The 17,317-nt window shown below is 36.2% G+C and overlaps 1 long non-coding RNA gene across 1 annotated transcript in view; it reads right to left on the bottom strand.

Moving 5' to 3' along the window:
* The window catches only part of LOC140167320 (uncharacterized), a 38,238-nt gene extending 21,221 nt beyond the window's left edge, over positions 1-17,017 (bottom strand). The window contains exon 1 of the long non-coding RNA XR_011861032.1: positions 16,905-17,017. This is a non-coding gene — a long non-coding RNA (uncharacterized lncRNA). The remainder of the gene's footprint in view (positions 1-16,904) is intronic.
* Positions 17,018-17,317: the final 300 nt, after the last annotated feature.

Raw genomic sequence — 17,317 nt, 5'->3', positions numbered from 1 at the left:
CCCCTCATACAGCCCTCCAACCACCACCCTATGCACCCCTGTGAGAACAGGTTATTGGCGAGTTAAAAAATAGGCGAGTTAGAAAAGGGCGAGTTAAAATGGCGAGTTACCCCCTGCAGTGTTTTCCGGAAAGTCCATGCGGCGAGTTAAAATGGCGAGTTACCCCTGCAGTGATTTCCGGAAAGTCCACGTGGCGAGTTGTGAATTTCCGGAAAGTCCACGCGGCGAGTTATGAATTTCCGGAAAGTCCATGTGGCGAGTTGCGAATTTCCGGAAAGACCATGTGGCGAGTTGTGAATTTCTGGAAAGTCCAAGATTTTGAACCAAAAATGCAGTTTTGGTCAAAATTCAAAAAATGATTATTTAAAAAAATTGATACCATTAATGTATTCTTTGACTCATGTCCGTTCCATATTATACTTTATCATATAAATAGATATCAGCCTTGATTTTAAATACTGCAATCAATAGTTATTACAAATACCATTAATATTGTGCAAATTTGACTAGGCATTATGTGTTTTGACTTTGGCACATACAATTTGATTTTTTCTGTGTGTGCAGTATGTCCTAACTAGTTTTTGATGGTAAAACAAAAGGATTTCAGTATCAGTAGAATGCACAGTGACCGCCACTGATGTTGATGAAAATGTATTTGTATGATTTTTTATTTCAAGAGTAGTGAGATATGATTAGGTTTCTTTTATATTAGTGGCTGCTTGTTTATCACATTTTGTTTCTATTTTTCATGGTACATAAAATAGTTGAGTAATCAATCAATTGACTGATTATGTGTTGTGCCGCGCCCCTTTGTGTTGTGTTTTTTCTAAAAAAGTGTTTAAAAAGTTTTATGACTTTTATTTGTATAACTTTTTTCGGATTTTATTTATACTAGAAGAAGAGGGCAGCCTATGCACAGGTGAGAGTAGCACTGCCTCTAAATATTAATTCCCAAGATCATTGCAAGCCCGAGAGAAATATATGATAAATGGAAACTGATTTTGCTGATTTTGGACGAGCAGCTTTAAAAAGAAACAGTACTTAATACACTGTGACATTTTTAATTCACTGTTGGGACTTAATCATAGTGTTACTGTAACTCGCCACTCATGGACTTCATAGTGTTGCTGTAACTCGCCACCGGGACTTCATAGTGTTACTGTAACTCGCCACCGGGACTTCATAGTGTTACTGTAACTCGCCACTGGGACTTCATAGTGTTACTGTAACTCGCCACTGGGACTTCATAGTGTTGCTGTAACTCGCCACGGGACTTCATAGTGTTACTGTAACTCGCCACTGGGACTTCATAGTGTTACCCATGGGAATATCTAAAAATAGCCCGACTCTGTGGGGGGTAACTCGCCTTTTTAACTCGCCTATATTGTAACTCGCCTAAAACATGCTCTCCACCCCTGTGACCCTGTCAATGCATACATGTATGGGCTTATCATTATCCCCAAAGTACGAGGCTCTGTCATCTTCCACAGCATGGGTACCCTTATCATTTTTACTGTAGTGGGGTAGTGGGGGTGATTTATGTTTGTATATGTCTGTGCAAGTGCCTGTTCATATGTTGGTGAGGATAATAAATCCACAGCCTATTCCCCACATCAAAATGTAGATTTTTGATTGCATCAGTAGAAAACTCATTATTATCATTGACCATATGAATGCTATGTGAAAGTGAAGACCTGAGCGCAAGAATACTGCATCATCAGAATCATCATTCACTGTTCCTTCTTCAAAAGAGAGTTATTAGAACTTGTACCTACTCCCTATGGCTTGCTCACACTGATCCTCTATTTTCCTCCCTTCAAACTCTAAAACTCTATGATATCTATAAGCTTCAACTTGGTTCTTTTATGTTTCAGTTTTATAATGGTCTACTCCCTCCTGATCTTCTTCATGACAATTTTTTCAACATTGATGTATTTGCTCACCCCTATAACACCAGACATGCTAATGAGCCATTCATCATTCCTACTAAATCTGTTCTTGCTGGTAACACCTCTAAAACCAGAGGACCACTTCTCTGGAACTCTCTCCCTCTTAACATCAAACACTCTGTATCACATGTTGCCTTTAAAAGCAGGCTGAAAAATGTTTCATCGGTGAATATGATTTGGCATAGACACTACATGTTTACCCTCGAAGCTTTACGGTAGTTGTGCTTGATTTTTTAATTCTACTTAGCTGCTATCCAATCTTTGTATTGTGTTCCCTCTGTGTTCCCTTTGTGTGCTTTAATTATCCTCTATCTACTGCTTGCATTCCTACAATAGTAGCCACCGAACTTCACATTAATACTGCATCATCAGAATCATCATCAGAAACCGTAGGCGTTTGTCTCCATTATGCTCTTGACGTAATTAGTAGCTATGACCTTCACTATTCTTCTCTTTCTCTTTCTTTTTCTTCCCTTTCATATCCCTTTCTCTTCTTTTCTTTCTGTCGGATATGTGTATGTGTATGTTTGTGTGTCAATGAGGTCTCTGCACCTCACGCCCCGCGTTTAGCAGAGTCCGCGTCAATCATCTCTTTTCCCTCTCAATTTCCTTTGCTCAACAACCTAGTTTAGAATTGTATTACTATACTTTGTATTTATTGTATCAATGACCATTTAAAATGTATTCTGATCATAAGCATGCATTATTATGTTGTTGTATTTATTTATATTATACTGATATAATTGTTACTAATTGATTGTATCGATATATAATTATAACATTAATTCTTGCCTCATATTTCATATTAATTTTGACTATTCATTATATCAATGATCATTCATATATTTTGTATAATCTAATGCTTGCTTAATCTTGCTTAATAATTAATCATGCAGTACTCTATTGTATTATCATTATTATTATTATTTGTGTTATTATTATTATTATCATCATTATTATTATTATTATTATCATTACTGTCATTTAAAGGTAGTCTGCTTAAGCATGCATTATTATATTACTGTATTGACTTACATTATATTGATTTAATCGTAAGTTTGATTATACTATTGATTCCTGATTGTATTTAATATTCTAGCTCTATATATTTTGTATTACTTTGTTGGCTTTTATGTATTACATGCATTTTGATGATTGATGAAAATAAAATATGAATATGAATATGAATATGAATATGAATATGAATATAAAATACTGTAAGTCCAAAAATGATATATCAATCAATATTATAGATATTTATTTGGTTGATATACAAAATGATTCTTCTTGCCTATAAGTTTAAACGATCATATCTCAAGATGCTAATATGGACTTACCGTCTTCTTGCACTCAGGTCTTCAAGTGTAGACATGAATTAAAGTTAAGAAGTGTTGTTTGAATTTTCAAGCCAATCCTCTGCAAGTTATTTTAGGGACTGTGCATGATTATGTGTACTATAGGGGGTGATTCTTAAATGGTCTGTTAAAAATTGCTTGCTCCTCCCTTTCATTATGCCAAAAAAATCCTCACTGCCCTTTTTGACATGCTGAAAAATCTTTGCCACACCCCTTTGACATGCCAAAAATCTTTGCCCTTTCTTTACACATGTTAGAGTTTGGGGAACCCCAATTTAAAACCTGAAATTATCTTTAATCATGTGATGTGAGTGCATCAAAAAGAACATTTTGCATATTTGAGCATTTCATAACATGTTTTTACACCTTTTTAAGGGTTAATATCGAAATAGTGCCAAATATCTGTGCCAAAAATCGCTTGCCTCCCCCTTTAGCCTGCCAAATAATCACCCCCCCCCCTTTTGGCCTGCCAAACAATCTTTGCCCCCCCCCCCCTCCTTATTCACCATCCTAGGGGTATACATTATTATTGAATCACCCCTAAATGCAAGTGCACTGTGCACATATTTTGGGCATAAAAGGTGAAAACCGCACATCTGTGAAGAAATCATACCATCCTGTCAATTAAAGGTGGGTAACCTGATTAACAATCTCATCCCCACTTTACCTCATCAAAATGCTGATTTTGGTATCAGATATGAAAGCTCATATTTTCTCATAAACATATTGGAATTTGGCATTCCAAATCGGTATATTTCCGAAGATATCATCAAAAAACTGCAGAATTAGGCAGTTTTTTGATGATATCTTTGGAAATACACACCGAATTGGAACTTCTAACTTCAATATGTTTATGAGAAAAATAGGCCTTGCACTTGAAATCAATTACATGATCATGATGATTAGCATTAATAAAAACACTGTAGACTACCAATATCACGCTGAATGTCGGTAATTCCATTAGGAATTAGTCACATTTACAAAAAACATTTACCTACATATTTTTTTTGCATGAGTGCTTGAAAGGGTTGACATTTTATGTTACACGTAAGTTTGAAAGAATTTGATTTTCCAAATAAACTGAGCTCAAAAAGAAACTTATATTTTTTACAACTTGAATCACAAGGTCATATCTTAAAATACTGTCAATCAAAATGAACCAAAATTACACACAGGATTACTAATACTCTACTCAAAACACATGTCAGTAACCAAGCAGTTGTCCAACTGACACAACAGCAAAATGCACTGTCATGGGACAGCTTCCTGGACTTCCTCCACTTTCAGAGCCCAACATTTGGCACCCAGCACAAAAAATCTGTGAGAATGCACACAAGATCCTTGCACAGATGATAAAACGGTGCTGCTTTCTGCTTTTCATACACTTATTTCATGAAACAGGGCTGGGCTGTGATTGCTGTGAATGTGGTCCAGGAAGCTGTTCCATGTCAGTGCATTTTGCTGTTGTGTCAGTTGGATAACTGCTTGGTTACTGACATGTGTTACGAGTAGAGTATTGAAGTAAACCTGTGTGTAATTTTGGTTCAATTTGATGGACAGGATTTCAAAATATGACCTTGTGAAAAAAAAAAGTTTCTTTTTGAGCTCAGTTTATATCAGGTCACCTTCCTTTAATAAGCCAAATCGCTATTGTAACTTCCGGTTTTTTTAGGACACTTTACCCTTTGACCTATCTGGAAAATTCGGGTTTTGTGCGTACAAAATATAATTTAAAACTTGTTACTAGAATAAAAACAAACTTAAAAAACATTATTATTAAATGAATTAATTATTTAAATATTTTTAATGATAACATTATGACAATAATAAATAAATTATTAATAATTACAGTAATTTTCCCGATAGGTCAAAGGACAAAGTGTCCTAAAACTGCAAAAACTGTCCCACAATGCATTGCAAACTTCCAATGCCGATTGGGCTTATTGTCAGGTCAACCAGGAGATATTGGTTAAATCAATACTTTGATGTAAACACATCATAGCAAACATGACAAAAGTAGCCCTAAACTTTATTGTGGAAGACCTATATTTCTAGCAAAATGACGCGCTTGAATAACAGCCCCCCATTTTTCTCGCCAAAGTTGATGAGTGCATGAAAACCTGTATGGTATTTTGAGGTCAGTGAATGTGACACACGACCAACACAACACCAGCACACGACTGGGCTATATAAATACTATCAATATTTCCCAATGGGACATTTACTCTAGGTCAAGACACTGGCTGGATTTTTATATTCCACAACTGACTATAACTGAACTCATTGACTGACTCATTGACTGGAAAGTAATTGTAGATTTGAAAATAGCTATGAAGTTAAGGGAAGGGGTATGAACGTTTGGACAGTATTTATTTTGGGACATTAGAGTACATCAGACATATCGAATTGCATTCTGAATACGAAGAATGTCATTCTGATATCAAATAATTTTGATTTTTTGAAATTCGCAATTTAATACAGATTTTATGGCAAATCATTAAAAATTGATATTTTTGATATTTAACAATACTTGAAGTAAACTTTATAAATCTGATGATTTATACTTTAAAAAGTGTATGTAGGTGGGATGAAAAGTCGACTATCAATTGAAAATTTTGACCTTTCAGTATTGAAGATATGGATTTTTTTCCCAAAACACCAAAAAAAAATTAGGTCTTTTTGGGAAAAATCCATATCTTCAATATGAAAGCTCAAAATTTTCAATTGACCGTCGGCTTTTCCTCCCTGCTACATACACTTTAAGAATATATCATTAGATTTATATAATTTACTTCGAGGACTGTTATATGTGATGCGATCAAGCAAAATCAGTCGGAACTCTGAAATATTGATTTTGAGATATAGGCATACAAAGGAAGTATTTCCTTTTGTTTTCCTTTGTTTTGGAAACTCTTTAATTGCTCATATCTTTGGAACTGGCTGTTCAATTTCAATGGGGTTTTCTGCAAAATCCAGCTTTGTAAATGTTTTTTACTATCCTATAAGAAACTGAAAATTTATTATTGCCGAGTTCCGACTGATTTTGCTTGATCGCATCACATATGTCAAAAATTTGAAAAATATCAAATTTTTATAATTTGTCATAAAATTTGTATTATATTGTGATTGTCAAAAATGAAAATTATTTGGTATCAGAAAGACATGCTTCGTATTCAGAATGCAATTCGATAGGTCTGAGGTGCTCTCATGTCCCACAAAAAATACTGTTGAAACGCAATAAACGCTCATTTTAGATCCCTTAAGAAATGTAAATCACTGTAAACATTGACTATATAGACAACATGCTCCTATACTGTTTAAATTGATAAATATGATGTTTACAAAAGCTATATACAAAAATACTTAACACCGAGTTGAAATTTAAAAAGGACATTTCAATTAAAATTTATGCAATTTTGGATTCACTATGTATTTGACACCGAGGAATACCAATAAGACAGCGTTCAAATTTTGACTTTCATTTGGCGGACAAATGTGTGAAAAAAATTATTTACGGGTAAAAACAATAAAAATTCTTGATTGTTTATGTTTCCAGGATAAAATATCATCTAGTTTCAGATTTATTGTTTTTAAATATTTTTGAGGAAAAAAATCAATTTTTGTCCGATGTTGGCGAAAATTGTCGCTTTGGGGTGACAAAATTTTGATTTGCTAATTTCTTGTGAGTGTATGAACATGAACACTACCAAATAGTGCCTAATTTTCTATGCTAATTGGGCAACAGCGGTACAATTTTGGTATTAAAAGCACTTGCCCATTTTGCATACCGGTACTCTGGCTATTACATTTAAGCATAAAACGCTGATTTGTATTAATTTGTTTGTGTGCAATTGATAGATTTTAACATATCTGATATTTTCAGTCACCATACTCCCTCTGTTTGCTAGCTTCCCAAGTGGGATTTTTTTACTCGGGCTTTCGCGATCAATTTAAACTGGTAGATTCCAAGATCAGAATTGTTCAATATTAAGTGAGCAATTATAATTATGCATTCAAAATATAACTTTTATTGTCACTAACCATCTAATTATATAAACTCTTTATGACCATTTTACTATTGAACAATTTAATTTTAATAAACATCAGTATAATTTTGAGTTCAAGGAATGCGTTCATCATGATTAATAATAACATATTTTTTTATCAAAATTCGACTATGGCATAGTCTCGGGTGACAATTGATTTGGAAAAAAGTATAATATTCACCTCATTTTCGATTTGAAAAGGCCATATCTCCACAATGGTATAAGCTATGTTTTAAAGGTCATTTTGCTCAGTATTTCAATAGCTAAATGGTGATATAACAAATAAGTAAGCTAGATTTACAGAAAAATAACTTGCAGTATGCTACCCCCACCCTAAGAATTGTGAGGGCATGAAAATTTAATGGATTTTGTTTAAAAAATAAGTCCTTCAAAACTGGGAGGTATAAGGCTAAACAAAGAACTCTTACCAAGAACATGATTTTTTCTCAAAGTGGACCAGAAAAAGTTCATTTTTTTAAGTTAAAAGTTAAAAAAAAATAAAAAAAATAGGAATCAGTGCACACATGCTATGCATGGGTGCTGTATATAAATATTATACCATGGATGCTCTATAATATTATACCATGGATGCTGTATAATATTATACCGGCATGGATTGGATACAAATGCAATAAATTTTGATGATTTTTTAAAAATATTTTTGTATTTTGTGTTGGGGTTCGGACATAGAGTTAGAGTTTATCGACGACGTCGTCATCTACCGCAGCAGCATTGCGGCGGTGCGGAAGCGAACGATGGGAGTTATACTGCGTTTACGTGATTTTTGCTGGACGCTGCGTCTCGGTCATCTCGCTTTCGACGCTATTCTAGACGTGACGCGGTTGTCATTTTTATGACGTCGGGCGCCGACTTCAAAATTAGGTTAGGGTTTAGAATTAGGGACGGCTATACGTTAGAGGTACATATAGGATTTAGGGTTATTGCTATGGTCAGTTAGGGGTATGATTGTGGGTGTAATTTTAGGGCACCCCCCCATTTATAAAACATTCTTCCATTTAGACAACATGGGATATTTTTAGCATGCAATAATAAGATCCATTGTGCAAAATCACAGGTCCATTGCAATGCAAACAGACAATGTAAACAGCTAGCCCTCATTTCATATTCATAACCTTGGATTAAGGGTGTAAATTACAAAAGGTGTTACATAACAAGCATCTATGGCCATGCAGAATCATAGGTTATGTGTGTACTGTAGTACATTGTAGTATTGGGAAATTTGCCTACTGAATAGAATGCTATTAATGCACAAAAATTAAATGAACATCTGGGAAAAGTTATATTTTTTAAAAAATTAAATGCAGGCTTTTTGCTAATCAATGGTTCATTGGATGTGTTCGCCATCTCACGATGCGTCACAAATTACAAATAATTGATGCGTCATTTCAAACGGCATAACTGTGCGTATTTAGCCGATAAAATTCGGTATGCATAAAATTTCATTTTAAAAAGGCTTATTAATCTTGTATATGTTGTTGCTACCCTATGGCGATTACAGATATGGCCATGGCATGCATGCCCTCAGCTACATGCAGTTTCGGTCAAAGAAGAACGGCACTTGTTTACATTTTGAGAGCGTGCACAGCGTATAAACATGGACGTGTGTTTCTGATCGGTGATTCAATCGTCTGACAATCATAACAACATACGCGTAATCTGATTGGCCGATTCGCGTCAAAATGTTAACGTCAAAATGTCGCTCATTAACAGGGCGCTTAAGTCAATCCGAGTAAGGGACTGCAGTTCTTCTCTGAAACTGAGTGTGGTTCAACATGCATGCATGTATATGTGTACTGTGTAAGTAAGCTTAAACATATTTTTGTGTACTCACTTCATCAAAATTGAATTCACTATAAATCCATTATAACTTGACTTCGATTTAAAACATGGAATTGAATCAGGCCTTATAGCCTTTCAAGCACATGACACTGTTCACTTTCAAGTTTCAACTCTTATTATTTGATAAAACCGCCACTTCGCAATAGATAGGATGTCGCCATGATTTGTTTTTCTTGTTGCACACCACTATAAATGCAAAAATCCTCATTGAACGGCATTTTTTTATGTTAGATTCAGTTTCTACACAAAATTTCACCCTAGAAAATGTTCCTTTAGGATATCTTTCACTTTAAGTTTCCACCACTCTACAGTCTGATCTGCCAAACGTAAGTCAAAGCTTGAACGCTGTCATAAGTTGTCAGAGAGATTGGAGATTAAAAGAATATGATGTCACAGAAGTCATAATGTGACACGATCTGGTCCATAGGGCCTACCCATCTCAGGATGGGACTTTCATCCTGTACCTATATATCAATCGATCAATCAATGGAGAGTGCTATCTTGGGTTGATAGCAAGTTCACTTCACTTGTAGGCCTATTATATAGGAGTCTACATATGTTACCAAAACTTGCAGGTTCACTACCTTCCTTTTTTATCATTACAACCACTTGACCTTAGAGTAGTCTATACTAGGCCTAGTGGTAATGGTAAATACATTGAAAACAATATTGAACACAATTCAATAAACAGACACATTATGGAGGAAAATGCTGGAAGGTGTATGGCAGCTCTTCCGTAGATATTATAAGTTACCAAAACTTGAAACCTAAATAAAAATGCAAGACAACAACCAATTTGAGACAATCATTGAATTGAATGATGATGCTCAATGAGGACAAATTAACTATATTCATTAACCATAACATGAGACAATGGTGCTCAATCAGGACAAATCAATACATCTACAAGTGAATACAAATTTGAAAGTGAGAGTAGATCTACTCTCACTTCCCAGAATGGATGAGATGCATGTTAACTCCTCTCCTCAGTTACTGATCATAATCAAAACAAATAGGATGGGTTTGGGTGGTGAGTAACATATGGATCCACATGGATAACTCTTCACATGGATCCACTATCCATATAGTAAGTGCCCTAAATTTTAGCCTGGCCCAGGGCCCAGAAAAACTTAAATCTAGCCAATGCTACACAAAATGTACATTAGTCTGTGTAGATTGTGACAGTCTCCACACTGCAGTGCACACTTTATGCCATGCAACCATTATATACATGCATACATGTCGCATTCGTGCACACTATGATACAGAAAAAAACCAGCAAACTGGAAAAACATTTCAAGAATTTGTGGTGAATTTCAAGTTATCATGTTTAATATCATTATTATAGCTTTTATTCATCATTTTAATATTCCCCATCCCAATTATACACTGACTCTCCTGCATGCACAAGTGCACACATGAAGAACTACATGAGCTTTATGTCAATGTTTGTGTGAGCATAGCTCTCCGCCACATGCTTGTGCATCAGAGTCAAATGAATAGAGTTCCTTTACCACCATGTTTACAGAAATTTATGATTTTCAGAAGCTAATAGGTAAAGTATTAATAAAACTTGGATATAGTTGTCCAGATGTGCATAATTAATGATATTATTAATCATTGTGTGTAAGAAGTTGAGATGTAACCGGAAGTCTGGATATTTATACCGCCTGGTCCTGTATTATACCTTAGAATTAAGTAGAAGGGATGTGTGGATGTGCATGAAATGAACATGATGAAAGGCTCTTTATTTGGAAAATTGACAAAACAATTAAATTGGATGAAATTACTAAATGTATGTTGAAATTATTATTTGTGCAGTCTGTGTGTCAATACACATGCAGACATAGTTTTTTTCACATGATGATTTTCACATCCCAATATATGGCTCGATTCACTAAGATCATGCACATCAAATCTCATTTTGTACTTGATTAATTCCACCACAGATCCTGGAAAAGGATCTGATTCCAAAATTAAACCAGTTCTACATTTTTTTTGTAAAAAAAAGTACTTAGCAAATAAAAATGTCTCAGGAACTCATGGTTCATAAAACAACTTAAAACTTACGTTGCATATGATTATGACATAATACATTTCTCTTTATAAATGTTTGTTGGTGCGGATGTAGTTTTATTTATTTATTACATCAAGAGTGTATTAATAGCAATTGACAACAAATTAATGTTTACACCAATAGTAATAGCTTTGTTTATACCCATACCCATAATGGGACCCATACAAGTATTAAGTCCCAATTTCCGTACCTGATGTACCCATGGCCCGTATCCTTACCCATACTGGGACCCGTGAGGCCTATCCGTTCCCGCACTCGAGTCCCAATTTTCGTACCCGTAACCCATACCCGTACCCGTGGCTCCGTATCCGTACTTGCACCATATTTTGGGTTCGGACCCGTACCCGTACCCATGGCTAGGGAGCCGTACCCATGGCCTGGGACCCATACCCGTTACATACTTTCCCATGACCAATGATACAGAGTCAGTCATCTTGTGTCATCTTTTTTTCTAAGTAAACACTATCCACATGAGGTATATGCATGTCTATTATAATGCTGCAATTTAATCGTTGTAAAGAAAATCTGATGTTGAAACAAAACGAGTTTAAATGTTTCCTCATTCCTTTCTCAACAACACAATCATGTTTCTTCTTCTTCCTTATAAGTGCCTCCCTCATATGTATGAGTATTATCGCACTGCGTACAGACAAGTTGTACTTATTTTTTACTCTGGAACCTAGAGTACGTGAGTGTAATTTTGAAGTACAGTCAACAGTACCGGGATGATGCCCTGCACTTTTCGAATAGCCTGTGACGTTCTTTAACATTGTTTGTACTCTATGATATTGAAACTGAAGAGAATATTCATCATTCCTCTAAATTGATCAATTAAAAATCCCATTGAAATGTTTTTGAAACGGGCAAAGCACCCAGGCAAAGCAGTGCACATTGCGAATATTTAGAATCATGACCATGCCCATGTAGCCCAGCTTACTTGCGTAATGTATATGCCTTATTTGACAGGTAATAATTCGCTGTTCCCATCAACAATGTAATCCATTATCCTCTGTCTTCAGCTGTTCACTTTAACCATAGACCCTGCTTTAACTCCACAAGCGTTCTTGATCCCTTCCCTCCTTCCGCTGTTCCATCTATTCCAGTCCAATTCTTCTTTCTGATTGTATATACATACTATCAACCTCTCTTTCAGCTTCTTTCCACAGTATTGAAAGAGAGATGACAAATGGGTAAGTGTTAAAACACTTAGTCTTCTGTCTTCCCAAAGTACTTTTTTCTCCACACCCATATTTCACAAGCTTCCAGTTTCATCACATGTATCCTCTTTCTGCAGTGTCCATGTCTCAGATCCATGTCAGGCTACACTCCAAACTACTGACTTTTTACAACTCGCATCTGTGTATGTCCTTCTTGTAAGCTTTGGAAAGCAGAGTTTTCTTTTGTTTGTCATGCCAATCTTTGCACTAGTATTCGGGCTCTAGTACGACTCTTCCCATGCTTAAAATTCGGCCCTCATCATGTCTCCACTACTTTGAACTTCTTTACATGAATTTTCATGTCATATTCTTTCAATCTTCCATTCAAGCCTTCCATCAATCTTTGTAGACCTGTACCATAGGACTACCATACTTGGCCATCTGCAAATAGCACATCATCCAATAACTCCCCTCCAAAAGTACACACTCTTGTGTTATCCCCATCCTATTTACTCTACATATCATCTATCATCAATTAATAATACAATGCAGAAGAGATCAGTTACAGTCCTGGGTTACAGTAGACACCCTTGACACACTCCTCCAGGCCCGTAGCCAGCCCTCCGAGTTAGGGGTTCGTTTTGCAGATTTCTGTTAAGTATAACTGATGAGTAATGGCGGCGTAGGAGTATCGCGCCCATGAATCATGGCGCAGGGGAGGTGTCTGAGGGGGATGTTCCCCCCTCAGAAATGGGAGAATTTTGAAAAATGAAGTCCCAATTGAAGGCATTTGGTGCACAATTTTTACATCATTATCAGAAATATATGGTTTCAATTTATTATTGCAAAGAGGCAAATTAGCACGGTTAAAACAAGAAAAAGTTGCAAATCAAGCATAGGGGTGTCTGAGCTGAAAAATGTAGTCCCAATTGAAGGCATGGTGCACCATTTTTACATTATTATCAACATATTGGTTCAATATATTACAGCAAAGACTCAAATTAGTGCGGTTAAAACAAGAAAAGTTGCAAATCAGACGCAGGAGGTGTCTGAGGGCAGTGAGGGGGATGTGCCCCCTCAGAATTGGAAGAATTTTGAAAAATGAAGTCCCAATTGAAGGCATTTGGTGCATTATTTTTACATTATTATCAGGAATATATGGATATATTATAGCAAAGAGGCAAATTAGCTCGATTAAAACAAGAAAAAATTGCTAATCAGGTGCATTATTTCATCACAAATATTATCAATTATCTTATTTTCCTATGTTATATCACTCCCTTCATCTCTGAACTAAGCTTTCTCGGTTATCGTTTTTTTGCCTGGTTATGGTTTTGTAGGTCACATAGTGGGCCCCAGATATAGTTGATTCAGATGATATTGCTGGAAACAAATGTCCCCATGTAAATTGCATGGCCAGGGCAAGTCATCCATCAAAATCAAATTTATGGTTATTATGTAGGCAAGGATAAAGTCCTCATGTAAATAGGCCTTTAGTGTATGTGTGCAATAAATGTGTGCGTATGTTAATGTTGGGTGTGAGGGGGCGGGGTGTAGCGCACATGTGTACTGTTTGTATATATTGTGGTGTGTGAGGTTGGGGTATGTGAGTTTGTTGATGGGGTGTCGTAAGTTGATGGGTTGTGCAGGGTAGGGGTGTGTAATATGTAAGTCGATATCCCATTGAATTAGACCTATCAATGCATTATTTCAGTGTAACCGTAACCTTGGGGGAATAATACAGAACATGAAATGCTTTATCTAATTGGTAAGACATGGTTGGGTGTGTCATTTTGGGTGCCCGAGTGTTTTGTGTACACCGGTGTGTGCACAACTATATATACTAGCGGTCACCCGTCTTTCGCGATCAGGGTCTTTCGCGGTTGGTAAATTTTGTTATATTTTGTGTACATGTAAATGTTTTATTTGATGTGATTAATGGTATGAGAGGAGATTATCATTTAGAACTTAGAAGTATAATATTTAGTATCTTTTCCATATAAATCAATGGCTTGAAATTGCAATTAGATCATGATCGAAGCAAGTCTTCTTGCCACCATATCATATCCACCGTGAGAAGTCTTGCCCCTGTGGGATGCTAGCCGCTCTGCTATTTAAGATTTTTATGCATTTGTTTCTACAGTACTTTTTAGCCCATTTTGGACAAATTTGTTGTACCTTTTAGCTCATTTTTTATCATTTTCATCCAAGTTTGTCCCCCACCTTGAAATGTATCTTGCTGCCCCCGCCTCCTGCAAAAGTCCTGGCTACATCACTGAGCAGATGAACACAATTTTATTCACATCCGTCTTGGCCCCTGTGGCCTCCTGGCTGATCTGATATTTTAGATTTCTATACATTTGTTGTACTTTTTATTTGTTAGCCCATTTTGGATAAATTTGTCGTACTCTTTATAGTCCATTTGTGACAACCCCCCATGAAATTTGCCTTGGCCCCCCCCCAGCGCTCTCTCGCCCCCTCTCTCTGAAAAAGTCCTGGCTACACCATTGTGCAGCTGAAACAATTTTATTCACATTTCCTTACACTCTATTTCATATAAAGTTACAACCCTGATTAATTTGTCCTTCAAAAGTTTCACTTACAAACTAATTCAATAAACAAACACTCTACTGTTGACTATAGGTTCTCCATAAAAACACAAAATACATGCTAATGTTGATAAATTAGTTGAATAAACAATAGATGTTAATTGAGTTTCTACTGTGTCATGTAATAGTTGAGACTACAGGCATACTTCTACTGTGTCATGTAATAGTTGAGACTACAGGCATAATATCCTCACACCGATGACAGGATAGAAGGCCTAATTCAGGCTATGTCAACATTATTTAGCATGCAGGTGCTCTGGTAGTGGCTTTGAAACTAATTAACATAATTTGACACCTTTAACGTAAACAAAAACAAAATTGGATGTTTTATTGGGGTGCGGACAACTTTACTCTACGCAACGCAAAAATCCGTTTTCCGAAATAATGCAAAACGTAGAAGTTTTTAGCCTTACCAAGTCGCCAAACTCAGTAATGTATTATAGATGACATGTAAGCTTGAATTTTTAATCACATTAAACATACAGAGATAATTGATAAAAAAAAATGTGCCATTTTTTTCAGAAATAAAAGATATCGGTACTTTAAATGATGTCTGTGTATGTGGAGTGGGGGTTGTCAACTTGTCTGTTGGGGTGACGGGTGGGATGGATGTGTGTGTGTGTGTGGGGGGGGGGGGCTGAGGTGCAACGGTGTTGGGGTGACAAGTGGGGGGGAGGTGAGTGTTTTGGGCCCATGTATCTGGGTATGTTTAGGGGTGCATGGTGTCCCGGTTTGTTTAAATTGCCTGAACTCATTGAGATTAAAAATTTTGAATTATATGGACTTATTTGGAATATTTGGGAATTAACATGGACTTTTAGGGACTTACGGGATATATTAGGAGTTATTTGGAATTAGTTTGAATAATACGGACTTGCAGGGATTTACCGGGTTTATTTGGAGTTACTCAGAATTAGAGGGATACTTGGGAATTAAGTGGACTTATATGGACTTATACTGGACTTATTAGGAGTTATATGGAATTAGTTCATGAATAATATGGAATTATAGGGACTTACCGGACTTATTTGGAGTTACTCGGAATTACAGGAATATTTGGGAATAATATGGACTTATAGGGACTTACCGGACTTATTCGGAATTAGTTGGGAATAATATGACTTACAGGGAACATTTAGGAATTACTGGAATAATGGGAATTACACCCTGTCATGGGGCCTGTTTACAGGGGTCGAGGTTGATCGACAAAGACAGTCATGACAGTAAACATGTGTAATTTCTGTAAATCATAAAATGGCTATTCATAAATTCTGCTCCATCCTCATAATCTTATTCCTGTATTTCCCACATGTACATCTGATGTACGCATTCAGGGCTGCACTCTCACGCATTGGCCGTGAGTCTCACGCTTCTGCACGCACTGGGTCACTTTCTCACGCCAAGGTAGTATAATCTCACGCTTAGGTAGTAAATCTCATGCTAAAAGCTGGAAAATGAGCAAAATCTCACGCATCGTCATGAATAATTTGTTGCTCCTAACCCCCCCATTGGAGTCGGCAAATCCTGGTACGCCGCTTGTCTCACGCCAAGCAATTCCAAAAAGTTGACAGCCCTGCGCATTGTAATTTGTATCATGTAAAGCTTACCGTGATTGTTTTGCAATATTGATCAGCTGGCTATGCTGCAATCCTGATACTGCACTGACATACATGCATAGTATAGAAAAAAAAATTATAAGCTTTCCGGACAAGTCAACAAGTTATAAACATGTCCCACTTTTCCAAGCGTTATAACCGGCCTGGTGCACTCCACGATCGTTCAAAAAGTAATATGGTTAAACTATGAGACAATAAAAGCCTATATATATTACGAATTGTGTGATTTACTTACGGAATCAATTGGGATTTGATGAAGAAAATCGTATAAACAACATCACACGTGCGTCTGAAGTCTGACTCTGAATACACCCGAGCGTCCACTTTTTCCGCCCAATGTAGAACATAATGCACCCACATACGTTTACTGTTACGTACGCGAAAGTCGTCGATGAATATTAACGCCCAATGTATCGCAATATTACACCCAATTACGCTGAATGGGTCGTGAAATCAACAACAGCTGATTAAGAGTAAACAATAAACCACCTAACATGGTGTATTTTGCTCGAATGAAATACATTTCACTTTTTTTGGCCCCGGGACGATTCATTAAAAAATGTGAAGTAAACACTTTAAATATTATAATTAAGCTATATCATTACAACCTCTTGGTTAAATCTTCTTCTAGGAAGAATGTAAAAAATG

The sequence above is a fragment of the Amphiura filiformis genome, chromosome 13 (assembly GCF_039555335.1).
Source record: "Amphiura filiformis chromosome 13, Afil_fr2py, whole genome shotgun sequence".
Lineage (NCBI taxonomy): Eukaryota > Metazoa > Echinodermata > Ophiuroidea > Amphilepidida > Amphiuridae > Amphiura > Amphiura filiformis.
This window is presented reverse-complemented; position numbering and strand designations above follow the sequence as displayed.